At 32.7% G+C, this 27,186-nt stretch overlaps 1 long non-coding RNA gene across 1 annotated transcript in view; it reads left to right on the top strand.

Moving 5' to 3' along the window:
* Positions 1–3,734: 3,734 nt before the first annotated feature.
* LOC307195376 overlaps positions 3,735–27,186 on the top strand; it is a 197,825-nt gene continuing 174,373 nt past the window's right edge. The window contains exon 1 of the long non-coding RNA XR_013830821.1: positions 3,735–3,807. This is a non-coding gene — a long non-coding RNA (uncharacterized lncRNA). The remainder of the gene's footprint in view (positions 3,808–27,186) is intronic.

Genomic DNA, 27,186 nt, shown 5'->3' with positions numbered 1-27,186 from the left:
GCCCACAAAGATATAGATTATTATGGGCAATAGTGTTAATCCCATTCTCTTAAGGTCAGTTCTTGGAATTGTACTAGCCGTAAATTCTGTACTACTCAAGATGCAGCAGCTTATGTCATGACTACAGTCTGGTCATCACACAGTTAGCTTTTTCTCTCTCGTGGCAGTGATAGCATCTGTAAAACAACTCAGGAATGTGCATCAGGCACTGAGTCTGTGACTCTTTTGCCCTGATCACTAACTGCTCGAGCCTGCTCTTTTGTGACTCAGGGAGGCCTGAGAGACTTCACCTTTTCTACAAACAAGAAGCAGGGAACATGGAGGGGCCTTTGTACTTGGGGGGCCCCCCACAGGGTTCTGCTCAGTTCCATGGCCAGGCAGATAGCTCTTATCTTTTCATAGCTGCATCATGGTCTAAATCTCAGCCAGTCTTATGGCTGTCCCATGTCTTGCTATAGTCCCCTAATAATAAAGAACAAGAAGGGGGATATGGTCTTATGATAACTGTTTGGAAGGCATGTCATAGTGAAATAGCAGGCAATAAAATAGAACATGAGTCTTAAAGCAACTTTTTAAGACTTAGGCTATCTCCTAGATGGGATGGATTCTGGTCTCTGTCATGTAGGTAAATTCAAAAAGTGTATTTAAGTAGATTTTCTGAGTTTGCTCCTTGGTAGCTACTGAGTCTTGGTAAAGTCTCTTAGGTTTTTGAGTTGGCCAATGATAGGTGGGAATAAAGGAAGCTTGGGCCTTGGCAATATTTGTAGGTTTCTGAAGGTTTCTGAGGCTTCTTAGTCTGGTCTTCAGAGGCACATGCTGTGATCCAAACTTAAGCTGCCCTGGTTGGCTGCATTAGATAGGTATAGTGTGTAGTGGGCACTGATTGAAATTAACCCAGGGATATTCAGATAAGCCTCTAATATTTTTTTTTTTGAGCAGGAATGTGGGAGACTCTATCGAATCTTGAAAAAAATACACACACACACACATATATATATATATATATATTTTTTTTTTTTTTTCTGTATAGTTCTGGATCAACTGTCTTTTCCTGGTATCACTTCAGAGAATATTACTCCTGGAGAAAATTATTAGTGTAAAATGGACATCCTTGAAAATACATTCTATATCTATTACTTGGTCAGTCATAACTAAGAGGAAATCCTATATATGATTGATAGGAATTTCTCCCAGAGGAACTGTCAGAAGATTAGAACCTGGACAACAAAGGTGAAGTGGTCTCAGACTTTTAAGAGGCTTAGCCTTGCTTATGGCTTGGTTATCTGAAGAATTAAAATATGCCGGGTAAGAGAAGATGATAAGGATATCAAAGATTTTGATATCTTTATCAAAAAAGATAAAGAATTGACTTCCCCCACTGGAAAAAAACAATATTATAGGCAATTAGGTAGACTGAGAAGTAGTGGGAGAGTTCTCTGAAAGGGTGATAAGTTTTATGTAAAATGTTTAGGTTGCAGGAACGGGGACCCCTTCCAGGACCTGAGAATGGGCTCATGTCTAACACTCGGAAATGAATTGCCCGAGGAGACACATGTACTGACAAAGCAAGACTTTATTGGGAAGGGGAGCCCAGGCAGAGAGCAGCAGGGTAAGGGAACCCAGGAGAACTGCTCTGCCACATGGCTCACAGTCTCAGGTTTTATGGTAATGGGGTTAGTTTCCCGATTGTCTCTGGCCGATCATTCTGACCTCAGAGCCCTTCCTGGTGGCATGAGCATCGCTCAGCCAAGACGTATTCCAGAGTGAGGGTTTCTGGGAGGTTGGCAGGACATATCATCTCCACCTTCCTCCCGAATTCTTCCGGGTTAATTTCACAAGGCATACTGTGGGCTGGCATATCCTCCCTCCTTTTGGCCCCTCCCAAATTCTCCTGGTTAGTTTACAGTTACAGCACCGAGTTCTTTTTCATGACCTCCTGCTGTGAGAGAACTCAGGCAAGCAGTTACCATTGTGCCTGGCCAAGGTGGGCAGTTTTGGTCAATGGTTCCCTAACATTCAGGCAAAGAACATGCTCCTTTTTGGGAGGGGCAGGGTGTCAGACTTATCCCACTTGAGGCTTAATCATAGCTATCTGAGAGATTATAATTGAAAATTAAAAGTCCTGTAACAGATACCATCCCAGGCACAGGAAAAACAAACAAACAAACAAACTGAATGCTGATGGCTGTTAGAAAGAATAACCAGGGCTGAAAGTAAACAAGTAAAGCAAACCAGGAGGCAGGGCAAGAGAGAAGAAATCAGGATTTCCTAAACACTGAATAGAATATACCCCTCACATTGTGCCAGGGTGAACTCTGTGTGTCACATGTCATAGTCATGAAAGTAAACGTCCTAGTTGGGGAATTTAACATTCCATAAATAGAATGCAGGAGTCTTAAGCTATGTTGGATTCTCCAAGTCAATGGCTTTGCCTCAGGGTCTCACACCTGCCAATTCTGGATCAAAAGATCAAGGGGAAAAAAGAAGGAAGTGTATTAGAGAAAAGAATGTTTCACTGACCCCCTTGATGAAGTTAACTAAAAAGAGAGAAAAATAAACATGAGTAGAAATAAAAATGCTCTAATTTGGAACCTGTGTGAGTTGCAAGTAATATAATTTTTCTTGATTCTAAAGGAATTTGCTTAACATTGTGGGAACATATTTCTTTTTTTTTTGCTTTAAGGCAAAATATGTTTCCCTTAGATAAACCCAAACTATGAAAAACTCTAAATTTGTTCACAAAATCCAGTATTAAGAGATTTCAGAGTTTAAAATGTAATTGTTAATTTGGGGGAGTTACCTCCGAATGAATGACTGGCATTGCTTAACTGGAAAAAGAAAATCCCATCGTTAAAATTATGAGTTTTCTCTCCATGAATCTGTGAGTTGTGCCTGTACTTGGTTCATGTGTCTCCCACTCAGAATCTGCATCCTCTCCTTAGCTATTTGTGTGCACTTGTAACTTCTCACTTTCCTCTCTGGGATTAGATGGAGTTATGACTTGAACAGTAAAAATTTACACACATTAATATAATTATTATAATTAGTGGAGAAAAATGGACTTTAAATAATTACACCAAATTTTTCTTGATTAAATATGCTTAATCATCAGTTTACTTTCTTATTTTATCATGATTTTCCCTTTCTGTGGCAATTCCTTTTTGTATTTCACACATAATTTCTTGATGTTTGAGTTGATTTGTTGCTGCTGCTGCTGCTGTTGTTATTGTTATTATGGTTGGTTTTGCTTTTCAAAAGTAATTTCCCCTGCCTTTCAGGAAAGATTTTTTTTTAACATTTTAAAAGCAGAATTTATTGAAAATGCTTTTTGAAGCATTTAAAAAGCAGAGTTTGAAATCAACCAGAGATAAAAAGCAAAGACCGTTATACACAGAACTGCTACGTCTTAATGGTTAAGTAAAAGTTTTTACACATCTTTAGTATTTGCGGGGTAGCTCAAGCAGTAAAGGATAGGAGAATAAACAACTTCCTCCTTTATTTAGTAATAACAACCTTAATAATAATTTTTTAATTGGAAATAAAAGATGAAAATAATGCAAAACATTTTTAACCAAGAAAATTGTTATGTTTTAATCTCTGGAATTTTCTTACCTGAGTATTACAATAAAAATAGAATAATTTTATGTTTGGTGACTTTGGCTTTGTGTGTTTATTTGTGTGTTGAGGGGACTTTAATTTTATATAAGTAAATATATAAATATATTTTTATCTCTAGGTGACAGTACTATACCTAGAGAATGCTACGTCACAGAATGCAAAAATTTTGGAGAGCCCATGAAAACAAACGTGAGTCAAACTTTTTCTGTCTTTATGTAGGGCACTTCAGTTATATAGCAAAAATATCTAAAAACAACAATGTAAATATAAAGTATTATGAATTATCGCATAATTAAACATATCACACATATCGTGTCATTCAAAAGCAAAAAACAAGAATTGCTAGTATTATTTTTCCATGATTAAAGAGCAATTCAGTTTATGCATATTTAACCCCTTAATAACAGAGTCCAAGTTTTCTCATTAAACTGTTACAAAAAAAAGATTCTGAATTATTGTGGCAATATTTGGCAGAATTGAAAGGAAAAAGTTGTCTTTCTGTTGAAAGGAATGTGAGCAACAGAAAGTTTCAGAGAGGTGATGCAATATCACGTTGTCTTCAAAGTCTTCTACATATTTTATCATAGCTGTCATAATCTGTCAAATTATCATTTTATCTTTAAATTTTCTCCAAAAAACTGTATCTTTTTTTCGTTTTGCTATTTTTGCTTACAATTTTTCCCACATAAAACTAGCAATAAATTCGTGATTTTTATGTTATCAATGTATAATGTAATATTCATGCCTGCGAATATATATAGTTATCTTGAAAACTGTACAATTTAAAGATTTCTCATATTATATAGTTATTTTAGTAACTTTTCTAACTCTACAAAATAATCTCTAAAATGCAGTTTCACAGAACTGTATATGTCCCAGATACAGTTATTTATGCCAAAAAATATTTTACTAAATCCATGTCTGTCTCTACAAGTATTTTGCTCTATACTCTCTTATGAAACTGAAATAAAACATAGCATTCACACAAGAAATATAAAAACTATGTGCAATTTAAAGAATAATAATACCTAGGATCCCTGCTGCTTATGACTCAGACCTGTGTAGACTGAGAAAACAGCGCACAATGTCAAAGTTGTGAGTTAAGTTTTATTTGGGGTGAAATGAGGACTATAATCCAGGCGACAGCCTCTCAGATGGCTCTGAGGACCCGCTCCAAAGAGGTGAGGGAGGAGGTGAGTGTACATGTGATTTTGGTGAAGGGGGATACATGCAGTGAAGCATACATTTTGGCAGAGGGCTGCTGCCAGTCACAAGGAGGTTGCTTCTAGTCATGAGGAGCAGATGTCGCCATTAATGATTTTAGTGCTCTTCTAGATACAAGAAGATGCAAGAAATTGAGCTTATAAAACCTTCTCCTGAAATTATCTAACTGTCTGAAGCCCTGTTCTGCCAGTTTTTCCCAGAACGCAGAATGCCTCACCCCTGATCTCCACCCTGAACTCCTTTCAGGGTGTGTTGAAGGTCAGCAGCTGCAGTGGCTAGTGACTTCATTCTTATAGAACCAGATAGCAAGGGACAATTTTTAGTTGTCTCCTGTGAAGGAGAACTTTACCATATCTCAGAAGACCCTCAGGAGCCCTGCCCATCATGATAGTCTCCTTCCTCCCTCAAATACAAGTAGTATTTACCATCTCTATATGTATTCTTCCCCAAATACATTATTTTTAACTCTATTTGAAGTTTACATAAACAAAATCTACTTTACATTTTCTTCTGATTCATATTTCTTTTGCTTTGAGACAGATGGTTGTAATCCTTTGTTTTTTAACAGCTGTAGACTACTCTCTTGTAGATATAACACAACACACAACTTATTTTTCCATTCTAATACTGATATTTTTTTATTATTTCCAGTTGTTGCTATTTTCAACAATAGTTATATAAATCCTCTTGTACATGTTTTCTGATTCCCATGTGTAACTAGAGGTTTTAGGGGAAGCACATGTTTAATATTTCTAGAAAATCAAAACTATTTTGTAAAATGAATATATCAATTTACACTTAGACCCCAAAAGTGGAAAGTGTATTCCTGTTTTCACCCTTACCATCATTTAGAACTACATGGCTTAAAAAAAAAATAGTTTGCCTGTCTCTTGCTTGTAAAATGGTGTTATATTGTGGCTTTACTTTGTATTTGCTTTTCCCTTTTCAAAATTTATTGGTAATTTGCACATCTTATTTTGGTAAATTTCTGTGTGTTTTATTGGTCCATGTTCTATTGAGCTATAATCTTTCTTAATTCATATCTTTTTTATTTTTATATATTATAGACGTTAATACTTTGTTGGTAATTTGTATTATAAATAACTTTTCACTGCCTGTGATTTTTTTTCTGATGAACAGAATTTGCTAATTTACTGTTGTCAAAACTGTTAGTAATTTTCTAGTGTTTAAGTACCTGACAATCAGTTCTTTTGATTGTCATGTAAGTGCCTGACATTAAACTTTTGATTACCAAGACATCCACTTCAAAGAGATCAATCTCCAATAAACAGATTGCCAGCTACACAAGCAGATAAAGAGCTAGGCTGCCCGGCCCATGAAGTTCTCTGTATTAAGAAAGCTCTACTTGACTTAGATAACTGACCATTTTTATTTATTTATTTTTATTTATTGAGGTAACATTGATTTATAACATCATATAAGTTTCATGCGTACAACATTATCTTTTGACTTCTACATACACTACAGCATGCCCATCACCAAAAGTTTAGTTTCCATCTGTCACCACACAGTTAATTCCCTTTACGCATTTCCCCCTTCCCTCCCTTTCCCCCTCTGGTAACCACTACCCTGTTGTCTGTACCTGTGTGGTTTTGTTGTCATTATTGTTGTTTGGTTTGGTTTATTATTTATTTATTTATTTTTATATTCGACATATGAGTGAAAATTTACAGGATTTGTCTTTCTCCATCCTACTCACTCATTTCACTTAACATGATACACTCAAGATCCATTCGTACTGTCACAAATGGCAAGATTTCCTTTTTTATGGCTGAGTAGTAGTCCTTTTGTGTGTATGTGTGTGTGTGTGTGTGTGTGTGTGTGTATATATATATATATATATATATATATATACCACATCTTTTTTATCCATTCATCTGTTAATGGGTACTTAGATTGTTTCTATATCTTGGCTATTGTCAGTAGTGCTGCACTGAACATAGGAGTGCATATATTTTTTCAGATCAGTGTTTTTGTATTCCAGAGGTAGAATACCTGGATCATATGGTAATTCTAGTCTTAATTTTTGCTTGTTTGTTTGTTTGAATTTATTTTTGGCTGTGTTGGGTCTTTGTTGCTGCGTGCAGGCTTTCTCTAGTTGCCTGAGCAGGGGCTACTCTTTGTTGCCATGCGTGGGCTTCTCATTGCGGTGGCTTCTCTCGTGGTGGAGCACGGGCTCTAGGCACATGGGCTTCAGTAGATGTGATGCTCGGGCTTAGTTGCTCTGCAGCATGTGGCATCTTCCCCGACCAGGGCTCGAACCTGTGTCCCCTGCATTGGTTCTGGTCAGGGAAATGTCTGTGAGAGCTGCCGAAAATAATATGTCTAGGTAAGTGCCCCAGGCATTTCTAGTTAATAGCATCGTTATCAATAGGCTGAAGCTGACACAAAACAATTTTCCATTATGGTTTGCACTTTTGGATCCTTATTTACAAGGTCGTTTCACATACCAAGATCATAAAGTAATTGTCCTGTTTTGTAAAATTATATACATCTTTTTTATGTTTCATCATTTAATATTTATGGAATGTATTTTTTTGAATGATGAGAGGTAGGATCCTATTTTTACATTGTCTTTCCATATGACTAGTCATCGTTCCATCACTTATTTAAAAGTTCATGTTTCCTGATTGATCTGCAACACCATCTGTTCACAAATTGGGTCCATATGTATGTGGTTTTCTTCTGGGCTTGATATTCTGCTTAATTGTTCTATTCATATCATAAAGGTCCTATCTTTTTTATACTATACGGATTTGTATTAAGTTATGATATATGATAGAGCTAGTTCCCTAATTTTGTTTTTATGCTTAACATGATGCTGAATCATTCTGGAACATTTGTTCTTCAATATAAATTTTAGAATACATCAAGCTCCACCTAGGAAATGAGTTAGAAACTGTTGGAAATTTTATTGGAATTTCATTGAATTTATAGATTTTTTCTTAGAAGTGTATGTCTTTTATCGTATTAAAAATTCAAATTTAATAGTATGTTATCACCATTTTTTAAGGCTTTCCATTAATTATTTCAGTAATTTGTTATATTTTCACCAATATTCTCTTGTTCACCTTTTGTTATATTTCTTTATATTTGTCATGCAATTAAAAATATTGTTTTTAATTTATCTTTTATCTCTTTTGATTGCTAGATTATAGTAGTATATGTTGTTAAATTCTCATTAATTCCAATTATTAGATTCTATTTAATTCTTTATGTTGACAATCATCTCATTTGTAATTAGGATAGTTTTCTTTCTTTTATCAGAATCCAGTAGATAAAGACCACCATGAACATACCTGTATTTGAACAAAGTTTTGTTCATTGGTATATGTTGCATCAAGGGAAACTGTACACCATGAGGAACCATCTAGGTATTAGGAGGGGATAGTTATAGGATCTGGGTTGTGTTAGGAGGTTTTTGGAAGGCTTCATGGCAGTGTAGTTTTAGTCTATATTATTAACTGTCAGAACATGTGTGTAATTCTAGGATTAAGTATCCTAATATGCAATTTTTATTTCAGTTACTGGTAGAATGCAACATGGCTAAAGCTAAAATTGGTTTTAAAAAATGGAAAGCAGTTGTCACTCCTTTGGAAGAGGGAGATATTTGGTCATTTTTATATTGTGTATAGTACTTTTATGTTTTCTGTGCATAGACGTTATTATAATGGATTATATTTTTTCTCATTCTGTCATGGACAAAGAGTGACTCTGTATGATGTTAGTGTTCCATGAAATCGTTTAGGTTCAGTAGGGAACACCTTAGCATTGCTTCCCCCACCCCCATATTTCTAATCTTTCTACCTGTCATATATTTCTTATAGTTTCCTAACCAGTACAATGCTTAATAGAAATGATAGTGGGAACACTGGTTTTATTAATGATCTTAAAGGTAATAATACCTTCAACGTTTTATTACCAAGTACTTTGCTGAGGGGGTTCGATAGACATCTTTTATAATGGTAAAAATAAATTTCCTATTTTTAGGATTTTTTTTTCTGCATCAATTCATACAACTATAGTTATTATTTTTGTTTCCTATCTAAGAATCTTTTTTCTAGGTTTTCTTCTAGATGTGTTACAGTTTTATAGTTTATGTTATGTCTATTATCCATTTGGGATTGAGTTTTATATATAATGAGATAATTTTCTATATATTGATGCCCAGTTATTCCAGTTCCATTCTCATTTATTGAGTCTATTTTTCTTTATTAAATTACTTTGGCAATATATATATATATATATATAATCAATTATGTGGGGAGATATACTTCTGTATTCCCACTCTCATACATTGATGTATGTGTCCACTCTTTTGCCCACATCACACTGCCTTGATTATAAATATGATTTATAATATATCTTGAAAGTAAGTAGTTTGCATATTCTGTTTTGCAATTGAATTACATTTTGTATAGTAGTATATAGTGCAAAATACCAAATTTTAGAATATGTGTGTATTTATGAGAAGACATTGTAAGTCAATTGAGAGTATCAACATGATTTAATGACACCAAGGAATTTGTGAGAATACTCCATCAATAACACAGTGAAATAGTTGCTTAAGATGCCTCTTATCCATAGCATCCAAACTTTGGCCAACTTACATTTATATCCTGGTAAAATTCAGAGCTTTTGAAGGAGTGTTGGCATAACACCATAAACAAGGACAAAAACAAGGTGAATCTCAAAATTTTGTTGTGTTAGAAAATAAAAATCTTTTCAAATATGCTTGAAGTTGTGTTGAAAATAGAAACAAGTGTCCAACTTGTAGAGGACATTCACTGAAGAACTAGTCACTAATTAAGTACATATACATGTTACATATGCATACAATGCACACTCCTCACACACACACTTTTCTCAATGTAAATATAGATATAACTACTATTATGTGATAATTAAGCTATCACAGAATGTAAAAATTGGGGAACGAGCACAGGCACATCACATTGTAATTCATAAGAAGTATTATTTTATAAATTATTAATGGACTAAATCTGTCATAATAAAATAATTAAAATAATATGAAGCTGTAGTAAAAATATTGATTTTCAAAGTATATGTAAACAGACTGTATATAAATGAATCTTTGCTCAGTGAAATTTCCTTTCTAAGTCTAACATCCTTTTCACAAATTATGAAAAGTATAGAGAATGAGGAAGCATAAATAGAGCAGACTGAAACTCATAAAATATATGGGAGTATTTTATGGGAAAGATATTTATGCTGACCACATAGAATTTAAAACATTGTCATTATAAGAATAGGTTTTTCACAATTCTATATCCAAATTCTGTTCACAGAATTTTCTCAACAGTGTCTTTTCGTATGCCTTTTATACTTACAGTTTTCTTTAAAAATGCTTATTCCTCCTGTGTCTCATTGTACTTTTGTCCTCTGTAAATTAATCCAGTGACCATTAGGGATGCTTCCTGTGGGAGTGTTCTGGAGTATCTGATGTACACCAAGAGGGATGAATCTCAGGTGTTATTACAGTGCAAAGTCTCAAATTGCTAATAGTTGTAACCTACTGCAACATCTGGAACTGTTTTTTTAAAAAATAGTTCAAAAGGTCACTATTTTTATATTTTAACATTAGTTTGGAGAAAAGTTAAGTCACAGATGGCATAATTCTTTTTATATATCACCAGAGAGCTTTAATATATCATATTACAATAGAATGGTTTAGACATATGAGCTTTTTAAAATATAAAATTTGATATGTAATCCCTTGAACATGTTCTCAGAGGCCATAACATGGAGGTCAGGTATTATTAACCTTGAAAAATAAGGGCAATATAAAATGTTGAAGAAAATAAGAAATAAGAGACAATTATCTTCAAGATATATGGTAACCTTGTTTTTTATTTTTCCTAAAAAAAAAGTTTGCTTTCCAATTATGTTAAATTTAATGAATTTAAATATACTGTCTATATAATTAAATATTAATAGTTAATGTATAGATAAGTATATACATATCTTTGTTTTCAACAATATTACCACCTTTCTGAGCCTTTTTATTTCATAGTTTATTAATTAAAGGTACAAGCTTAAATATATAGACAAGAAAATGAAAGAGGCTAGAAATCTGTGATCTGGGTTAATTAATAAAACATTATATAAGAAAAATAAGGGGCTTCCCTGGTGGCGCCATAGTTGAGAGTCTGCCTGCCGATGCAGGGGACACGGGTTCGTGCCCCGGTCCGGGAAGATCCCACATGCTGTGGAGCAGCTGGGCCCGTGAGCCATGGCCGCTGGGCCTGCATGTCTGGAGCCTGTGCTCCGCAACGGGAGAGGCCACAACAGTGAGAGGTCTGCGTACCCCAAAAAAAAAAAAAAAAAAAAAAAAGAAACGATATAGAACTGATAAAGGAAATGTAAAAAATAAACATAAATTAGTGAAACAGAAATATATTTTTCTATATATAAAATCAACAAAGCCATTAGTTACTTCTTTGAAGATATTAATAATATCATAAATCTCTAGATATATTACTATAAAGTGAAACAAATAATAAAATAATGTTTATAATTGAGAACAACAAAGGAAAGCCAACACATAGTTTATAAATAATGAAAAGTTATTAAGATAATATTATGAACATGTTTTTGGCAATAAATTTAAAATGGAAAAGTTCTCCAAAATACAATGTACTGAAATTAAAAGAAAAGAAAATTGAATATCTGCATATTCCCTATTAAGGTAATTAAATGCATTATTAAAAATGTATCCATAAACAAAATCCCTGATGAGATTAATTCACCACTGAACTATTCCAGACATTTAAGAAAGAAGTAAAACCAGTCTTACCTAAAACTTCCCAAGTAATAAAAATATTGATGGAATAATTTCAAGCTAGTTTATGAATCCAGCATATCTGGATCCAGCATAAACCAAAATCTGACAAAAACATTACAAGAAAGAAAAATTAAAGATCTATAGCTTTTGTGGACAAAGATAGAAAAATCCTAACCAAATAAAATAATATATAAAGGACAATCTATAAAATAAAACTGATATGTGATGTAGGATAATCCATCATGCCCATGGGACATATTCCTCAAATTCATGGATGAGTTAACAATTAAAAACAAAGGAAAAAAAGCTATACAATCATCTCAATAGATTTAGAAATCACATTTGCTGAAATAAATTGATGTTGAATTTCAGCAAATGTGATTTCTGTTTAGGATCTTTTATCTTTGTCCATGAAAGGTATAGAAGGTGAGAATGTGGGAGAGTAAGCTAATTCTTTCAAAGGGTCAGTAGACCTATAAAATTGATAAACCACTAGCCAGGCAGAGCAAGAAGAAAAAGAAAGAAAAGAAAAGACACAAATTACCAATATTAGAAATGAAAAAGTAGTCATCACTTTGATTCCATAGACATTAAAAGAATAATAAGGGAATACTACAACCAAATCTATGCCTACAAATTTAATAACTTAGATTAAATGAATAAATTCCTTGAAAGACACAAATTACAAAAAAGTAGGATGATTATAGGCCTATATTTATTAAGGAAATTGAATTCACCTTAATATCCTCCCCCTTGCCCCCTGCCCCCAGAATTCTCAGGTCCAGACTTTTCACTGGTGAATTTCACTAAGCACTTACACAGATGTAGAACCAATTCAATACACCAAATTCACCAGAAAATAAAAAGGAGAGAAAACTTCTCATTTTATGAGGACAGCATTATCCTGATACCAAATTCAGACGAAGAGACCAATATTCATCATGAGCACAGGCCCACAATTCTCAAAAAGATAATTGGTCCATCAAATCTAGCAATATGTAATAAAACCTTACATTTAAGTAGGACTCATAAACGAAATGCAAGGCTGGTTCAACGTTCAAACATAAATCAGTGGTGGCAAGCACACCTAATGGCCAGGTCTTGGTTTGTCATATCATTCTCCAACAAAAGGAACCAGGGCTCCTTGAGTAAATGGCTTATTCTAGGGCTATGGTCTGGAATGTACGAGATGAATCTGGAGCATCTTGCTCAATGCCAGAAAGTAAAGCAATGTCCAAACCTCACCAAATACATACACATATACAAACACACACAAGGCAGGCCAAGGCATGAGTGTTCATTCTCATTACCTATGTTCAACATTGTATTTGAAATTTTAGCAGTTTACTAAGGCAAGAAAAAAAAAAATGAATGCAAGCAAATTGGAAAGGAAGAAACAAAATTGCCCATATTTACAGATGACAATATTATTTACCTGGAAAATCATAAACAACCTACAAATAAAAGTTTCTGAAATTAATAAATGAGTTTAGCAAGGTCATAGAATACAACTTAAAACTACATTGAAAAATTTTATTTCTATATCTTAGCACTGAAAACTAGAAACCACAATTTGAAAAACTATGATTTACAATAGGTCAAAAAATTGAGATGCTGAGCTATAAATCTTACAAAGCATGTGAGAAACTGCGGGCTGAAAATAAGGAATCAGAGATGCAAATAAATAGAGAAATATGCTATATATATAGGTTGGAAGACTCAACATACTGAGGAAGTCATTTCTTTCCCAAATTGACCTGTAAATTTAATGCAACCACAATCAAAATCACCTAAGGATTTCTTTTTTAGGTTATTGGCAAGCCAATTCTAAAATTTATATGGAAAGATACAGGAACTAAAATTACTAAAATATTTTTGAGAAAGAAAAACATAGTTGAATTACTCACATTAACCAATATCAAATAAACTATAATGCTACTTGCTATAACAAACAGAAAGTTGTGTTACTGGTAAAAGTATAGTCAAAAAGATCAATGGGAGAGAGTAAATACTAGTAATAAACCCACACAAATACAATCAGTTGTTTTTTTTACAAAAGTACAAAGGTGTAAGTAACAATAGAGAGGAGGTAGTATTTTCAACAAGTGGTGTTGATTCCATCTATATAAAATTCTAGAAAATGTAAACTATGGCGCCAGAAGACAAATCAATGGTTGTCTTGTAATTAGGAGATAAGGAAAGTTGCATCTTTGAGGGGCTGATGTTTGATATTTTGATTTTGGTAATGGCTTCCTGGGGCATGTATGCAGTTTAGTGTATGTCAATTATAGTTCAATTAATCTATATGAATTCTAAAAATCACATTGGCAGAAAAACACATTTCATATTATTATTTTAGATTATAGCATCCAGTAATCATCAGTTATTTAAAAAGATGTTTTACATACAGAAGAGATAATTAAAAAAAAGAAACTATTACTGAACTAATACTATCAGGCAGTGTGTGAGCGCTTATCCTGCTCAATTTTTACTACTGCCCTTTGAGGTAATACTTCATTTTAGAAATAAAATCAGAAGTTCGGAGAAGTTAGGTAAATACTGAAAATTACAAAACAGTGTCAGAGGAAATTTTATGAAAATTATGAAACTTACTGAACTGAACTTTTCTAATAAAATATGTATCTCCCTAAGAATGTAGTTTGTATGTTTGGGTATGATATCATCACATTTGCAATTTGAAAAAAATCACTGGAGAACAGGTGGAAAAGGGGTGGTGGGAACAATTAGTTGCAGAAAGACCAAGATAGGAGAGCTAGTTCAGTGTGCTATGCAGCAGACAAATGCAATACAAATGCAGTCTAGGAAAATGGGAATGAAGTGAACTGGACATATAAGAAAATTTATATATGTGTGTGTGTGTGTGTGTGTGTGTGTGTGTGTGTATGTATATATATCCTAGTGATTAAGTTAATAACAAAATTAATTACCTTTGCTTAACTTATTGGGGTATATTTGAATATGTTAAAGTTAGAGGCTCTAAATACTGCTTAATCTCAACTCTATCGTTAAAATTAATTTAACTTATATTTATTAAGATTCTACATTGTTTCCACTACTTGGCTAAATATGAAGGAAGCCAAGTTGTTGAATATATAATTGTAACATATACCAAATCCAAGTACATTAATATTGTTTTGAATTTCAGTTATCAATTTAGTGTTAACACCATCTGCTTTCAGGGACTGCAATTCCCAAACTTCTTTCAGGTGTGATTCCTGGATAGTCTGTTAATGTGAAGCAATATGAATGGTATTTGTGAGTTGGAAGAAGAGGAGAGACCATTATTCCCCAGAGGCAGTTACTGGCCTAGGGGTTTTCAGAGCAGCTCCAGTCAAGCCCCTGTGAAGCACTAGCTTTGCTGTAGCTGCTGGGAGACTAGCAAGGGCTCTAGACTTTATCCGACTACGTAAAGATTACTTCAGATGCATTCTTAGGCTTTTATTGTGCTCCTCCACACCTCTATATACTTATATAAAACTGCCCATAAGTGTTTACTGGACTTTTGAAAAACATTTATATCTCCTTTTATTAAGCTCAGAATTTTTAAACATAGATAATTTACTTTTGGATCTACGGTCCCTGCACTGCAGAGCCTCTGCCTGGAACCACCAAGTGCTCAGTCTGTCTATTAAATGAGAAGTGAAATGTTTATAGTATCAAGTGAAGTTATTTTTACCCAGGGATCAACTATTATGCTATATATTTTGAAAATAATAAAAAGAGTGTTATGACAGTGTCCATATGGACTGGGGAAGTATAGAGATACATTTTATGTAAAATTTTATATTATCCTCCCCTCTGCTAGTAAAAGAATCTCTGAAACCAATATTGGAAAATTAATGGTGTGGAGCCACAGTTTTATTATTTTTAACAACCTAAAGTTTGAGTAACCCATAATAGTTTTTGATAACTTAAAAAAGCAGGAAACTTATCTCATTCACTTAAAAGAAAAATGTGAAATGAATTCCCTGAAGAAAAAATTACCCAGGGGATATTCTGAATTTTGCAATATAAAAAACTTGCATAATTTCCTTTTATTAGTTTTGTAGACATAACTGCAAAATTAACAAACCATGAAATTCAACACCACACCAAACAGTAACAGACAGATGCCTGACTTTGCAGTTGCTAGAGCAAAAACCAACGAATATATTTCAAGAATTGGAAGAGAGTTCATTTTGCTTCTTTTGAAAATTCAGACATTTGCATGCTTTATACATACCCGTTTAGAAAAGATTCATTTTAAAGGTACACTCTAGATAACTGGTGCAATATAAGAAACATTTCAAAACTCATTAGAGCATTGCCATCCTTTGTCAACTTGCAAATATAACTTGTAGACAATAGTGATAATCACAAATAGTTCACATGGAGTAAAAATTAAATACCATGTCTTTGTGTGTGTTATTGCAGATCTACTCACAAGGGCTGTAACTCTTTCAGATAAGATATTAAAATTACAAGCAAAATTTTATTTCTAATTAAAGTAATATTTTAATGGTTAATGGATTTTTTCCTTCATACATTCACAGGATTACCAATATTAATTTTGTGGAGAATTATATTGCTGTATGTTAAAATTCTTTTGGAATGCTTAGATTTTGTGTAAAATAACTTTGAAATTATTGAGATGAAATTTAGTCTATTTATAGATAAACTACTAAAGTAAAAATAAAATCATACTCTTTGATAGAAGTATTCAATTCTTAAGGTCTTATCCTAAGGACAGAATCAGAAATGTACAAGAAGACTTATATACCAATATGGTCAGTTACATACTGGTGATATTTCTAATAGTGAAAAACTGAAGATAAGCTAAATATCCAATGATAACAGAATGATTAAATACAATGTATCCATGTAAGGAACCATGCAACCATAAGTATCTATGTGTTAGAAGGGACTATTAAATTGCATGATGAAATTGCTTATAGAAATTGCTTACAGTATAATGAGGAATAAAATGACAACAACAATTTTTTTAAAATGTTATAAAATATCAGCTACCACTCAAGTGCAAAATACAAATAGATAAACACACACATGAAATTTGTGACTGGTATATAAGTAAAGCAAAATGTTAGTAATAGTTATTTCTGAGATGAGAACATAAGTAGGTCTTTTATCTCCCTCTTTGCATATTTCTAGTTCTTAAAATTTTCTATCATAAACATTAGCAAAAACACAGTACTTCCTCCTGTTTTAATGGTAGAACATAGTTCACCCTCTCAGTGACCTGTAAAGTATTTAATATTATGTGAATTCAGTTTATGTGAAGTATGTAATTGACATCATGAGAACAGTAGATCTATAAAGTCTTGACTTAGAAATTAACAGATCACACAATTTTTTATATAATGATCAGGCATAAAGTTTCAGAATACTGAAATAGTCTCAATCAAATTCAATACAATCATGCAAATATCAATTTCTTGATAATATGCTAGAGGTAGGAATTCAGCAGTTATTACAAATAAAGAAAAAAGAAAAATAGGTACATTCCTTACCATCATAGGTATGAACTATGGTAAAGATTTTTTAAATTGGTTATTAAAAATATTTTCAAATACTCAAAGTATTATCAAATAGTTCAAGTACAGGAGAACTCATAACAAGTATACCAACCCATATATGAAAAGAAGGATCTAATTTGTGAAGGCTTCTCAGAGAAAAAAATGTTTGAGCTGAGACATGAAGGATAAACAGAATAGATAAAAAAAGAACATTTTGAACAGACAATAACTTTAGCTAAGAGGCAAAACTGGAATAACGAGCATTTAAAGAACTGTAAAATCCCAGCATTAGAATGGAGATGACATTAACAGAGTAACCTGAGGTGCTCCTGGAAAGCTAGGTGAGCCCTGTTCAAGCAGGGTCTTCTGCCACCTGAGGCAAGTGGTCTTTTACTGTGGAGACAAGGGGAAGCAAGTGTCTTAGTAAAGAAACGGCATTATCACATTTTTAAATGGTTATTCTCTGCGCTGGAGAGACCAGGCTGTAGGAGGAGGCTCAGCAAATGGATGTTAGAAGATTACCAATAAATTGAGAATGATGTTAATCCGGATAATAGTTGTGGCAATAAAGATGGACTGTAGTAGACAGCTTTGTGAGATCTGGGGCTGAAGTAGTAGGAAAAATCATGCATGACTCACAGGTTTCAAGCTTGAACAACTGGGTGAATGATGATGGCATTTATTTAAACTGAACTTTGGATGTGGGGAAGATTTAGAAGAAGATACTAAAACCAGTTTGATGTTCAATTTCAAGTATCTTTGTGATATGTAAGTGGAGATTTCGAGTAGGTGGTTTGATATTTACAGATGGAGCTCAGAAAACAATCTAGACTTGGAATTTTGTATTACTGGAGGTGGTCAGACAAATTTCTCACTATGGATCTGGACATCTTTTATCACTTGCTATTCAAATAATGATTTTTCTTTTTGTCCTTGGGGAAAATATATGATTAATAAATTATGAGTATTAAGTAAAATACACAAATATCTGTGTTTCTTTCAAATATTACTACAAAGGGAATAATAATAATAATGTTAAAGTTCTAGAGTAAAGATTTTCATACATATACCTATATGTGTATATGTAATATACATATATATACACATATATGTGTATATATATATATATATATAATTAGAAGTAGAGTATAATGTTCCACTTAATTTTCTATATGAGATAGGTAGATTGTGATAGGATGTCACCAATAAATCCATTCCAAATATTAATAGAAATATGCAATGCCTGGAGACTGCCTTTTCTGTCTCAAGGATTAAGACAAAAATGGATCAAAACACTATTCAATTCGAAACAGGTTCCCAGCCTTACCTTCAGACCTTGTCTGTTAGTTACAAGTAAATCCCTCTTTGTTCACTCATTTATTAAAATTAGCTCAGATAGTTGACTGCCAAGAATATTTGAAGATCTCTCCTTTGGTAGAGGGCTGATAGCAGTACTGATAATATCTAAATGTTGCTTACCATTTCACTGAAGACAAGTGTTCTGTTTAAAACACAACAGACAGAGACCCATCTTTGGAATCCTGAAACATCCTTTACATATGCCTAAAGCAAACAATGTAGGTTCTGTGTATTTATTAATACTTTTTCCAAGAAACCTTAAGAGTTCTAATTGAATTACCTGAGGCCATAAGTGTATTAGAATATTCTTCTGTGAATTACAAGTTGGTTAAATATAAATTTCTTGAGACATAACTTTATCCCTCAAAAACAGATAGACATGGCTCCACTATTTCCTAGCTTTACATGTAGTTGTAGCAAAGTCTGAGGTCAACCCATGTCATGGGCATGCTTATTTTTGCCTTGATAGCTTTTGTTCTGTCTCAATATTTCAAAGCTCTGTAATTTCACTTGAAGATGTCTTCATATTGCTGATTTTCTATGTATGTTTCTCCAGAAACATTGTACTTCCTTTCTATCAACAGATTTTTTTTCTTCTATCATCACATATAAATTAAAAAAAGAAAGAAAAGTAAAAAACTTTCCCCTATTTTGGTTCTGATTCTGTCTATCATCTATATCTATCCATAATCTATCTTTTTCTTCCTTACTTTTGTTACATAAGTTACTGTGATATTTTGTCTTTTTCATCGCCATCCCCCCACTATACTTTAATTCTTGTCAGCTACATGACTTTCCTCTCCATAGTCTATATGTTTATTTCAAATTCTTTCTTCATGCCATTGATTCATTACCAGGTTTGTTTCTATTCTTCCTTTTCTCCTCTTTATTTTCCTTTATTTCTAAGTCCCATGATAGGTTTACTTCAGTTTAACTATCCCTCAACTTGGATCTTAATCTTTTATATCACATTTCATAGTCCTTAAATAATCTAATATTTCTTCTCCTTCTTGACCTTTAATGATTCTGAGAAGGTATGAAACATTTATTTTTGAAAATTATGTGTTTCTCTCTGTAAAATATATTATTCATCTGTCTTTTCTATATTTTATATTACTTTTTACTTTTTAACTCTTGCAGTGTTTCTGTGTGGTCACTATTTTTTTCTGGTTATTTTTTTAAAGCAGAGAGAATATGTATGTTTTTAATTTAATTCAATTTTGTTTCTCTCCAAATATATCATTGGTACAGTCTCTTTCTTGCTTTTACTGCCATCACATATAGTTATTTATACAATTACAGTTGGTACTTGAACAATGTAGGATTTGGGGTGCCTGTCTTCCATGTGGGGGAAAATTCACATATAATTTATAGTCTGCCCTCCATATCTGAGGTTCCTCTGTATCTATGGTTCAGCATTTACAGAGTCAACCAACCATAGATCATGTAGTACTGTTGTATTTACTATTACAAAAAGTCTGCATGTAAGTGGACCCATGCAGTTCAAATCTGTGTTGTTCAAGGGTCAACTGTACTTCTAAACACGAGTTTGAAGACTGTGGGCTGATGGTCTTTATCCTGGGCATCTGGTTTCATATCTGGTAGCATTATGCTGTCTCACCTATCCACCAATTCACAAAGCAACCCATGTTCTTATGCCTAAAAATCAAACCTTTTAAATATCTTGTTAATTGAAAATCACTATGGATCAGTGCCACAGTTCTCAAACACATGTGATCACAATATTACAGGGTATTAATGAGACACAAATTGGAATTCATGAACTATACTGTGTCTTTTATTTAAATACTCTTCAGTCAGAAACTTTGATGCAAAATCAAGTCCATTTCTATATATGTTATTTTTATCCAAACATAACATAAAGTACTGTTTCAAATCGTATTGATATATTTGAGCAAAAGAGCAAAGAATATGAACTGTAAATTCTACTATGTTAGGATGTAATTAATAAAGCCATGCCAAATATCAATGACTATGCAATCTCTGGTAACTGACATCCTGATAGTTTTGTGTCTGAAATTTTTCACATTTACTTTGCAACACTAAAAATTTGCTTGTTGATTAATCATATATGATGATATATCATTTTGTTTAAAGGTATTTTCCATCATAGATCCATGGTTAATTAATTTGTATAATGTGTAAGTTTCATGTATACAATAGTAAAGGTAGTGTACAATGAAAATATAAGAAATAATGATATTATTTTTAATACTATCTGCACAATACTCTGAAATGATCTTTATATTTTTGCTCATTTAATCATTGCAACATAACAAATATAGGGGTATGATCATTCTGCCTGTTTAGAGTTAACTGAAATTTAGAGGCACTAAATAACCCGCCCAAGTCACAGTAATAAAATTAGAATTAGAAGACAGTCTGACCTAAGAGACAATATTCTTTATCACGATATATTAATTTGCTATACTGCTTTTTTTATTCTTCCCTCTCTCTCTTCTTTCCTCCCTCTCTCCCTCCCTCCCTCCCTTCCTTCCTTTCTCCCTTTCTCTTCTCCCTCATCTTGGTCTTTCTGTTTTGTTAATGACCAAATAAAACTTTGAAATATTTCTACTACTCCTTATCCCTTTCTACCACACTGTGATAAACACCTCTGTCTGGATTTCACATTTTATCTGTACTCAAATACTGATACATATGTATATGCATATGTGTATATGTATATATTATATGTACATCTATTATATCTTAATGTCCCTATGGACTTTTAGTATTGTTTTAAAAAGTGTATTATTTCATTTCTTTTTATGGCTGAGTAATATTCCATTGTATATGTGTGCCACATCTTTATCCATTCATCTTAACACATATATATGGAATCTAAAAACAAAAACAAAAGAATCGTTCTGAAGAACCTAGAGGCAGGACAGGAATAAAGGCGCAGATGTAGAGAATGGACTTGAGGACACGGGGAGCGGAAAGGGTAAGCTGGGATGAAGTGAGAGAGCAGCATGGACATATATACACTAGCAAATGTAAAATAGATAGCTAGTGGGAAGCAGCTACATAGCACAGGGAGATCAGCTCGGTGCTTTGTGACCACCTAGAGGGGTGGGATAGGGAGGGTGGGAGGGAGACGCAAGAGGGAGGAGATATGGGGATATATGTATACGTATAGCTGGTTCACTTTGTTATAAAGCAGAAACTAACACACTATTGTAAAGCAATTATACTCCATAAAGATGTAAAAAAAATTAAAAAATAAAAACATAAAAAACGATTTTAAAAAAAGTATATTATGCCAGAAAAAACAATTAGAAAATGATAGATAAATAACAATTCCATTAAAATGAAAAAAAAACTTAGCTACTAGAATGAATTACATGGTATATACAGTTGCTCATTGAATAGGTGATATACATCAATGTTATGGTTATTTGTTAATGCCATCACACTTCTTAGACCAAAATATCATGCATGCATTCACTCAATGGGATAGCAAATAAAACTTCCTGGCATTATCAAGAATGGCATATTGTCATTTATTACAGAAGTCTTACAATCAAAGGTATAGGATTAGATCTACATATGTGTTTAGCATGTTTACAGTTGTATATAATTTATTTAGTAATTTAAAAAAATTACTAAAGATATTTTTGTAGGACAATTAGTAACATTTCCAATAATACATTTTCAGAGATATTTGATTAGTTGCAACATTAATGAGTGATTGCTTTACAGAGAAAAGCAATCAGGTTATCTGTCCTCACAGGTATAAAATTAATGTTTTTCGTAAAAATTTGAAAATACTACTTTCACTGTGGTTAGGACATCTTTTACATGAGTGGTATTGATCATCTCAAATATACCAAAATTTATGAGTATTTCTCCTTAGGCAAATCATTTTCCCCTGAGTTGGAAAGAGGTTAGCATTTAAAATATTAAGAAATACGTGATGAAATTGTAACATCTTGAAATGATATCGATTTATTACATCATTGAGGTTTCCCTGATTAAGAAGAACAATTAAATTGGATAAAAAATACCTGACCTCCTCTTTTCAAAAGAAGGGACACTCTCTCCAATATGAGTGTTCCTAAATAAAATATTTGTAGAAGGTCAAGTGGAACATTAATTCTGTAAGTTATGATCAGTTTTGAACTATGCTTCAGAGATGATCACTTAATTCTAGCACTTACAAAATAAATGTTCATATAATCTTATCACACAGGAAAGCAGTGAACACTATAAGGTTCTTGAGAAGAATGCAACCAAAAGGAAAATAATTTAGATTTTAATCTAAGTTCTTAAACAGAATATCCAATCAGCTAAAATTGGATGAGTTGTCAATATATTAACAAATATAACATTTGAATTGTAACTTGAAAAAACAAACAGCTCTCCAATAATTGGACTATAGCTTTCAAACAGTAATTTAGTTTCAAGAATAATAACATTTATTGCTAGCTGTCATGAATAACTAGAATTATATGCAATCTATCTAGTATTGGCAGCAAAAGTGAACCCATATTAAGCACAATTCCTGTAGGAGTGTCTGCATATTTATTATTAGTGTATTTATTTTAAGAAAGATGTTTTAAATCTGATGTATCTTTTTAAAATTTCAGATAATAGTTAAAATGGATAATGATAAGACTGACAATTTTTAGATAACTTTTCAAGGTAAAAATGCTATTATATTTTCTCATCACAAAATATGAATATCTACAAGTATATCTTGAAAGAGTGGTTAGAGTGTTGTCATGGAAACATTGTTCCTATGCTACCATTCCATGAGGTCATGGCAAAATTTCCCAGACTCTGCTCACAATAACCTCAGTATTATGCAATAATGCCGTTGATGGGATGCACCCCTCTTTGTACCATGTATATTGAAATTGGTATGCAATCCTTTAATTTCCATCTAAAAGTGAAAAAAAATACAATCTATATAAATTGACAGTAAGACATTTTTAATTCACATAATAGAATACCTACTGATAAAGAATCTGGATTATAACAAAGGTTTATTTTTTAGTCATTAATTTATGTTTAGAGTTTTGTAGGAAGATACTTACAGCTACTGCAAAATTTTCAATAATATTTTGAGATGGCCATGATTCATGGTAGAATTTAAATCTGAGTGATGTACATTAACAACCATTAAAATTAACTTCCATTATAATGGGCTTAACTTACTGATTATTTTCCAGATCGTTTAACACTGAACTTGTTCTCATCTCTTGGTCTTAGTAAGCAATTTTGTGTATTTTGAACAGACATTGAGTAAATTAAACAAGCACTTATTAATTTTCTATTATGGATAATCTTTGGGTATGAAAATCAAGTAAATAATCATTACGATAGCATCAATAAGTTATGTGTAATTCATAATGGGTGGACAGGGAATAATAATAACAGCTAATCTATATTATTTGTCCTATTACAGGCACTTTGATTAGAACTTGCAAGTCTCTGTTGAATTCTATGAGACTTTATTCCTATTTTATAAACTAGGAAATCCAGGCTCAGAAAGATTATGTAATTTGCCTAATATTGCAAAATTATTAAGTGATGAATATGAAACTAGAACACCAATTTATCTGACATTAAAAACAATTTTCATAGCATTAATATATACTGCTTCTCAGAGCAGTGGACTCTGGCTATTATAGTTGAGTCTAGCTTCAAACAAGATACAAACATTAATTTAGGTTTTAAAAGATTAGTAAGAATTCATCAGGCAAAAGAAAAAATTATGAGCAGTAGAATCAAACATGTTGATTATCCTGAGATTGTTTTGATTATTGTTCCACATAAATCCTTATGATAACCATTCTCTTCCTGACTTCTTAACTGAGTGATCTACATTTCTTGCAGAGTAAAAAGTTACCACTAGAAAAAGTGAAATTTTTCCTCATTAACATAGAAGTATTTAAAAAGCTGATCTACCTTTGCTTTCTTGTCTTTATATTTGTCTTTTCCTCACCCCCTTCCCTTTTGTTTCTTCCTTAAATCTTTTCCTCATCCATAAGACAAGAGAAGCAAATGGCTGGAAAAAGAGTCATTAATGTGAGCTGAGGTGGATCCCATGCTTAAGAGACCATTCATTGAAGCTAGGTACACTAGAGAGTCAGAAGGAAACAAACAAACAAACAAACAAACAAAAGTGAAGATCATGATGAATATGGAGAATGGAAGTAACAGAAGTGAGAGATTGGGAGAGTCAGAATGATAAGATGTTTTGATTTTTTTTAAAAAGGGATAGTTGTGTAGGGAGAAATAACAGCTATTATAAAGTTTAACAAAGACAGAAGTTTATATTGTTAAAAATTTAAACTAATCTTTACAGATTTCTTTATGGATCTATATCATACATATGCAGTATACGTGTGTGATATACTGGACTGTATGTGTGATATATATTGGATATATATATATATAATTGGATATATAGGGTATGTGTTGATATATTGTATGTATAATTATACATATAGGGTATATATATTACATAATTGTAAATATATATTGTATATATAATCAAATCGATCTGCCAGTTGTAATAGAGCAGAATGGTATGAACCTCTGTAGAATGAAAATATATGAGTTTGAATATTAACAACTTTTTAGCTATTTGATTTGGGGTGCTATTTAAATTCTTATTGCTTCAGTTTTTATACCTCTAGAAGTGCTATAACAGCTTACATAAACAATGTATTTATATTAAAAAAATAAAGCATATAGTTTCTATTACAGTCCTTAGACATAGTTATCTTTCAACAAATCTCACTTAAATTTTAACTAAGTATATATGGACGTACTGCCATCTTTACACATTAGGCTAATGAAATTTAACATACTGTAAGCTAAAGGTTTAAAAATCCATTTAAAATCTGATTCCCTGAGGTTTTCTCTGATTAAAACACTCGGTTGCCCTCTATTTGATATAATAATTCTTGATTGAAACTCTTGGACTTAACTGCTTAAGATATAGTGTGACTCGTTAGGTTTTAGGAGTTCCTCAGTTCATGTATGTTAATTAACTTCCATAAGAAATCAGGTAGTTTTGCTTTTGCATAAGGTTAAAAATGCCACAATTGAAGATCATTCCTATCTTAAAAAGTGGGAAACCCTTCAAAATCATAATTTTTTAAGCCCATGAGAGACTAAAGTCACAAGTTGACTAGGTGAACTGAATTCCAAACGATGACATGCTCCTTGCAGAAAAGAGACATGCAAACTGTTTCACTGGGAAAATCATGGGATGAAGAAGTAATTACCATAAAAGTTTGTAAGAAGAAAATAACTACAATTTAGCAAGTTCTTAAGGGCTAAATGGACTGATGTGATACTTTAGAATCTCTGGGAGCCCCAAACTGAAGAGGAGTCTGACCCAATTGCCATCATTTGCCCTTACTGGTCCACAGAGAAGTGATCATGAGAAATATCAGGATATGATATTCGAAAGAGCTCTTCTGGGTGGTGCTAATATGCAGGCCCTGCTAAGATCTGATATGGATAGGAGTACCCAACAAAGTTCATCAGTGCTCTGAAACTTGCAAGACAACAAAGTGGTAATTAGCAGTTGATTTCCTCATGTCCCCAAGACCATTTTCTGACAAGAAAGTCGTCTTCTGCTTTAAGAGAAGCAAGCCTTTATTCCACACTAACAATTAGCAATTGTAATCATGTTTTAGTCACGTGGACTTGACCTTCATTGTTGAACAAAAAGAGCATGGAAAAACAAGAAATAGAGCTGCTAAAATCACTTGCAACCTAAGCTGATTCCCCAAATCCATCAATACAATTATCTCTACCATTCTCCAGTTTAGGAATAGTTTCTATGCAGTGGTAACAACTAGGGAGAATAGATGAGGCAACTTGGATTCATGAGCAGCTGGTTTATTTACATTGCCAAGAATATTCAGCTCTGGAGATATCATAAGTCATTGGAACCCAAGAAGTTCCAGAGCTCCTATACTCAGCACAATCTCATTTAGTTACAAGTCACATTGAAATTGTTCACATCACATTCTTTGTGCAGGAACAATAACACACTCCTTCCAATCAAATTCCTGTTCTAATCTTTCATAGGAGAATCTATCTAGATCATGTGGCTTTCTACCTCTAATTACTGTTTAACTCATTTGCATGTGGATTTTTGCAATAAAATATTGTAAATAAGAAAAAAGAGTCACATAAATGGTTCAAAAGGGAGTTGTATGCAATGCACTTGATGTGCCATTTGGTTGATTCCATTTTTCTTCTTGGCTTAAATCTCTATCATGGATATGTGATTTTCAAATTGCACAGTCTCTTTCTCCATAACTTGACAGGTTCTTTAAAAAGAACTCCAACAAATTCCCTTATTTGATGTATTCCATTTTTATTAAGTAAACCTAAAATATATTACCTACTTCCAATATAATAGATTTCCCTTCTTATCATACTATTCTTCACTTATATGTAGGTGCTGGTCTCATTTGTTCAGCATAATGATTAAGAGAGATTTCTCTGGAATCAGATGTATAAGTTCAAATCTAGACTATGCCACATTTTGTCAAGTGTCCTTGGGCAGGTCATTGAACCTCTTTTTTGCTTCAAAATGTTAATCTGTAAAATACAGGTTAATTAGTATCTATC

Source organism: Stenella coeruleoalba (assembly GCF_951394435.1).
Source record: "Stenella coeruleoalba genome assembly, chromosome: 12".
Lineage (NCBI taxonomy): Eukaryota > Metazoa > Chordata > Mammalia > Artiodactyla > Delphinidae > Stenella > Stenella coeruleoalba.
Note: the sequence above shows the minus strand (reverse complement) of the source record. Positions and strands in the feature narration are given on the sequence as shown.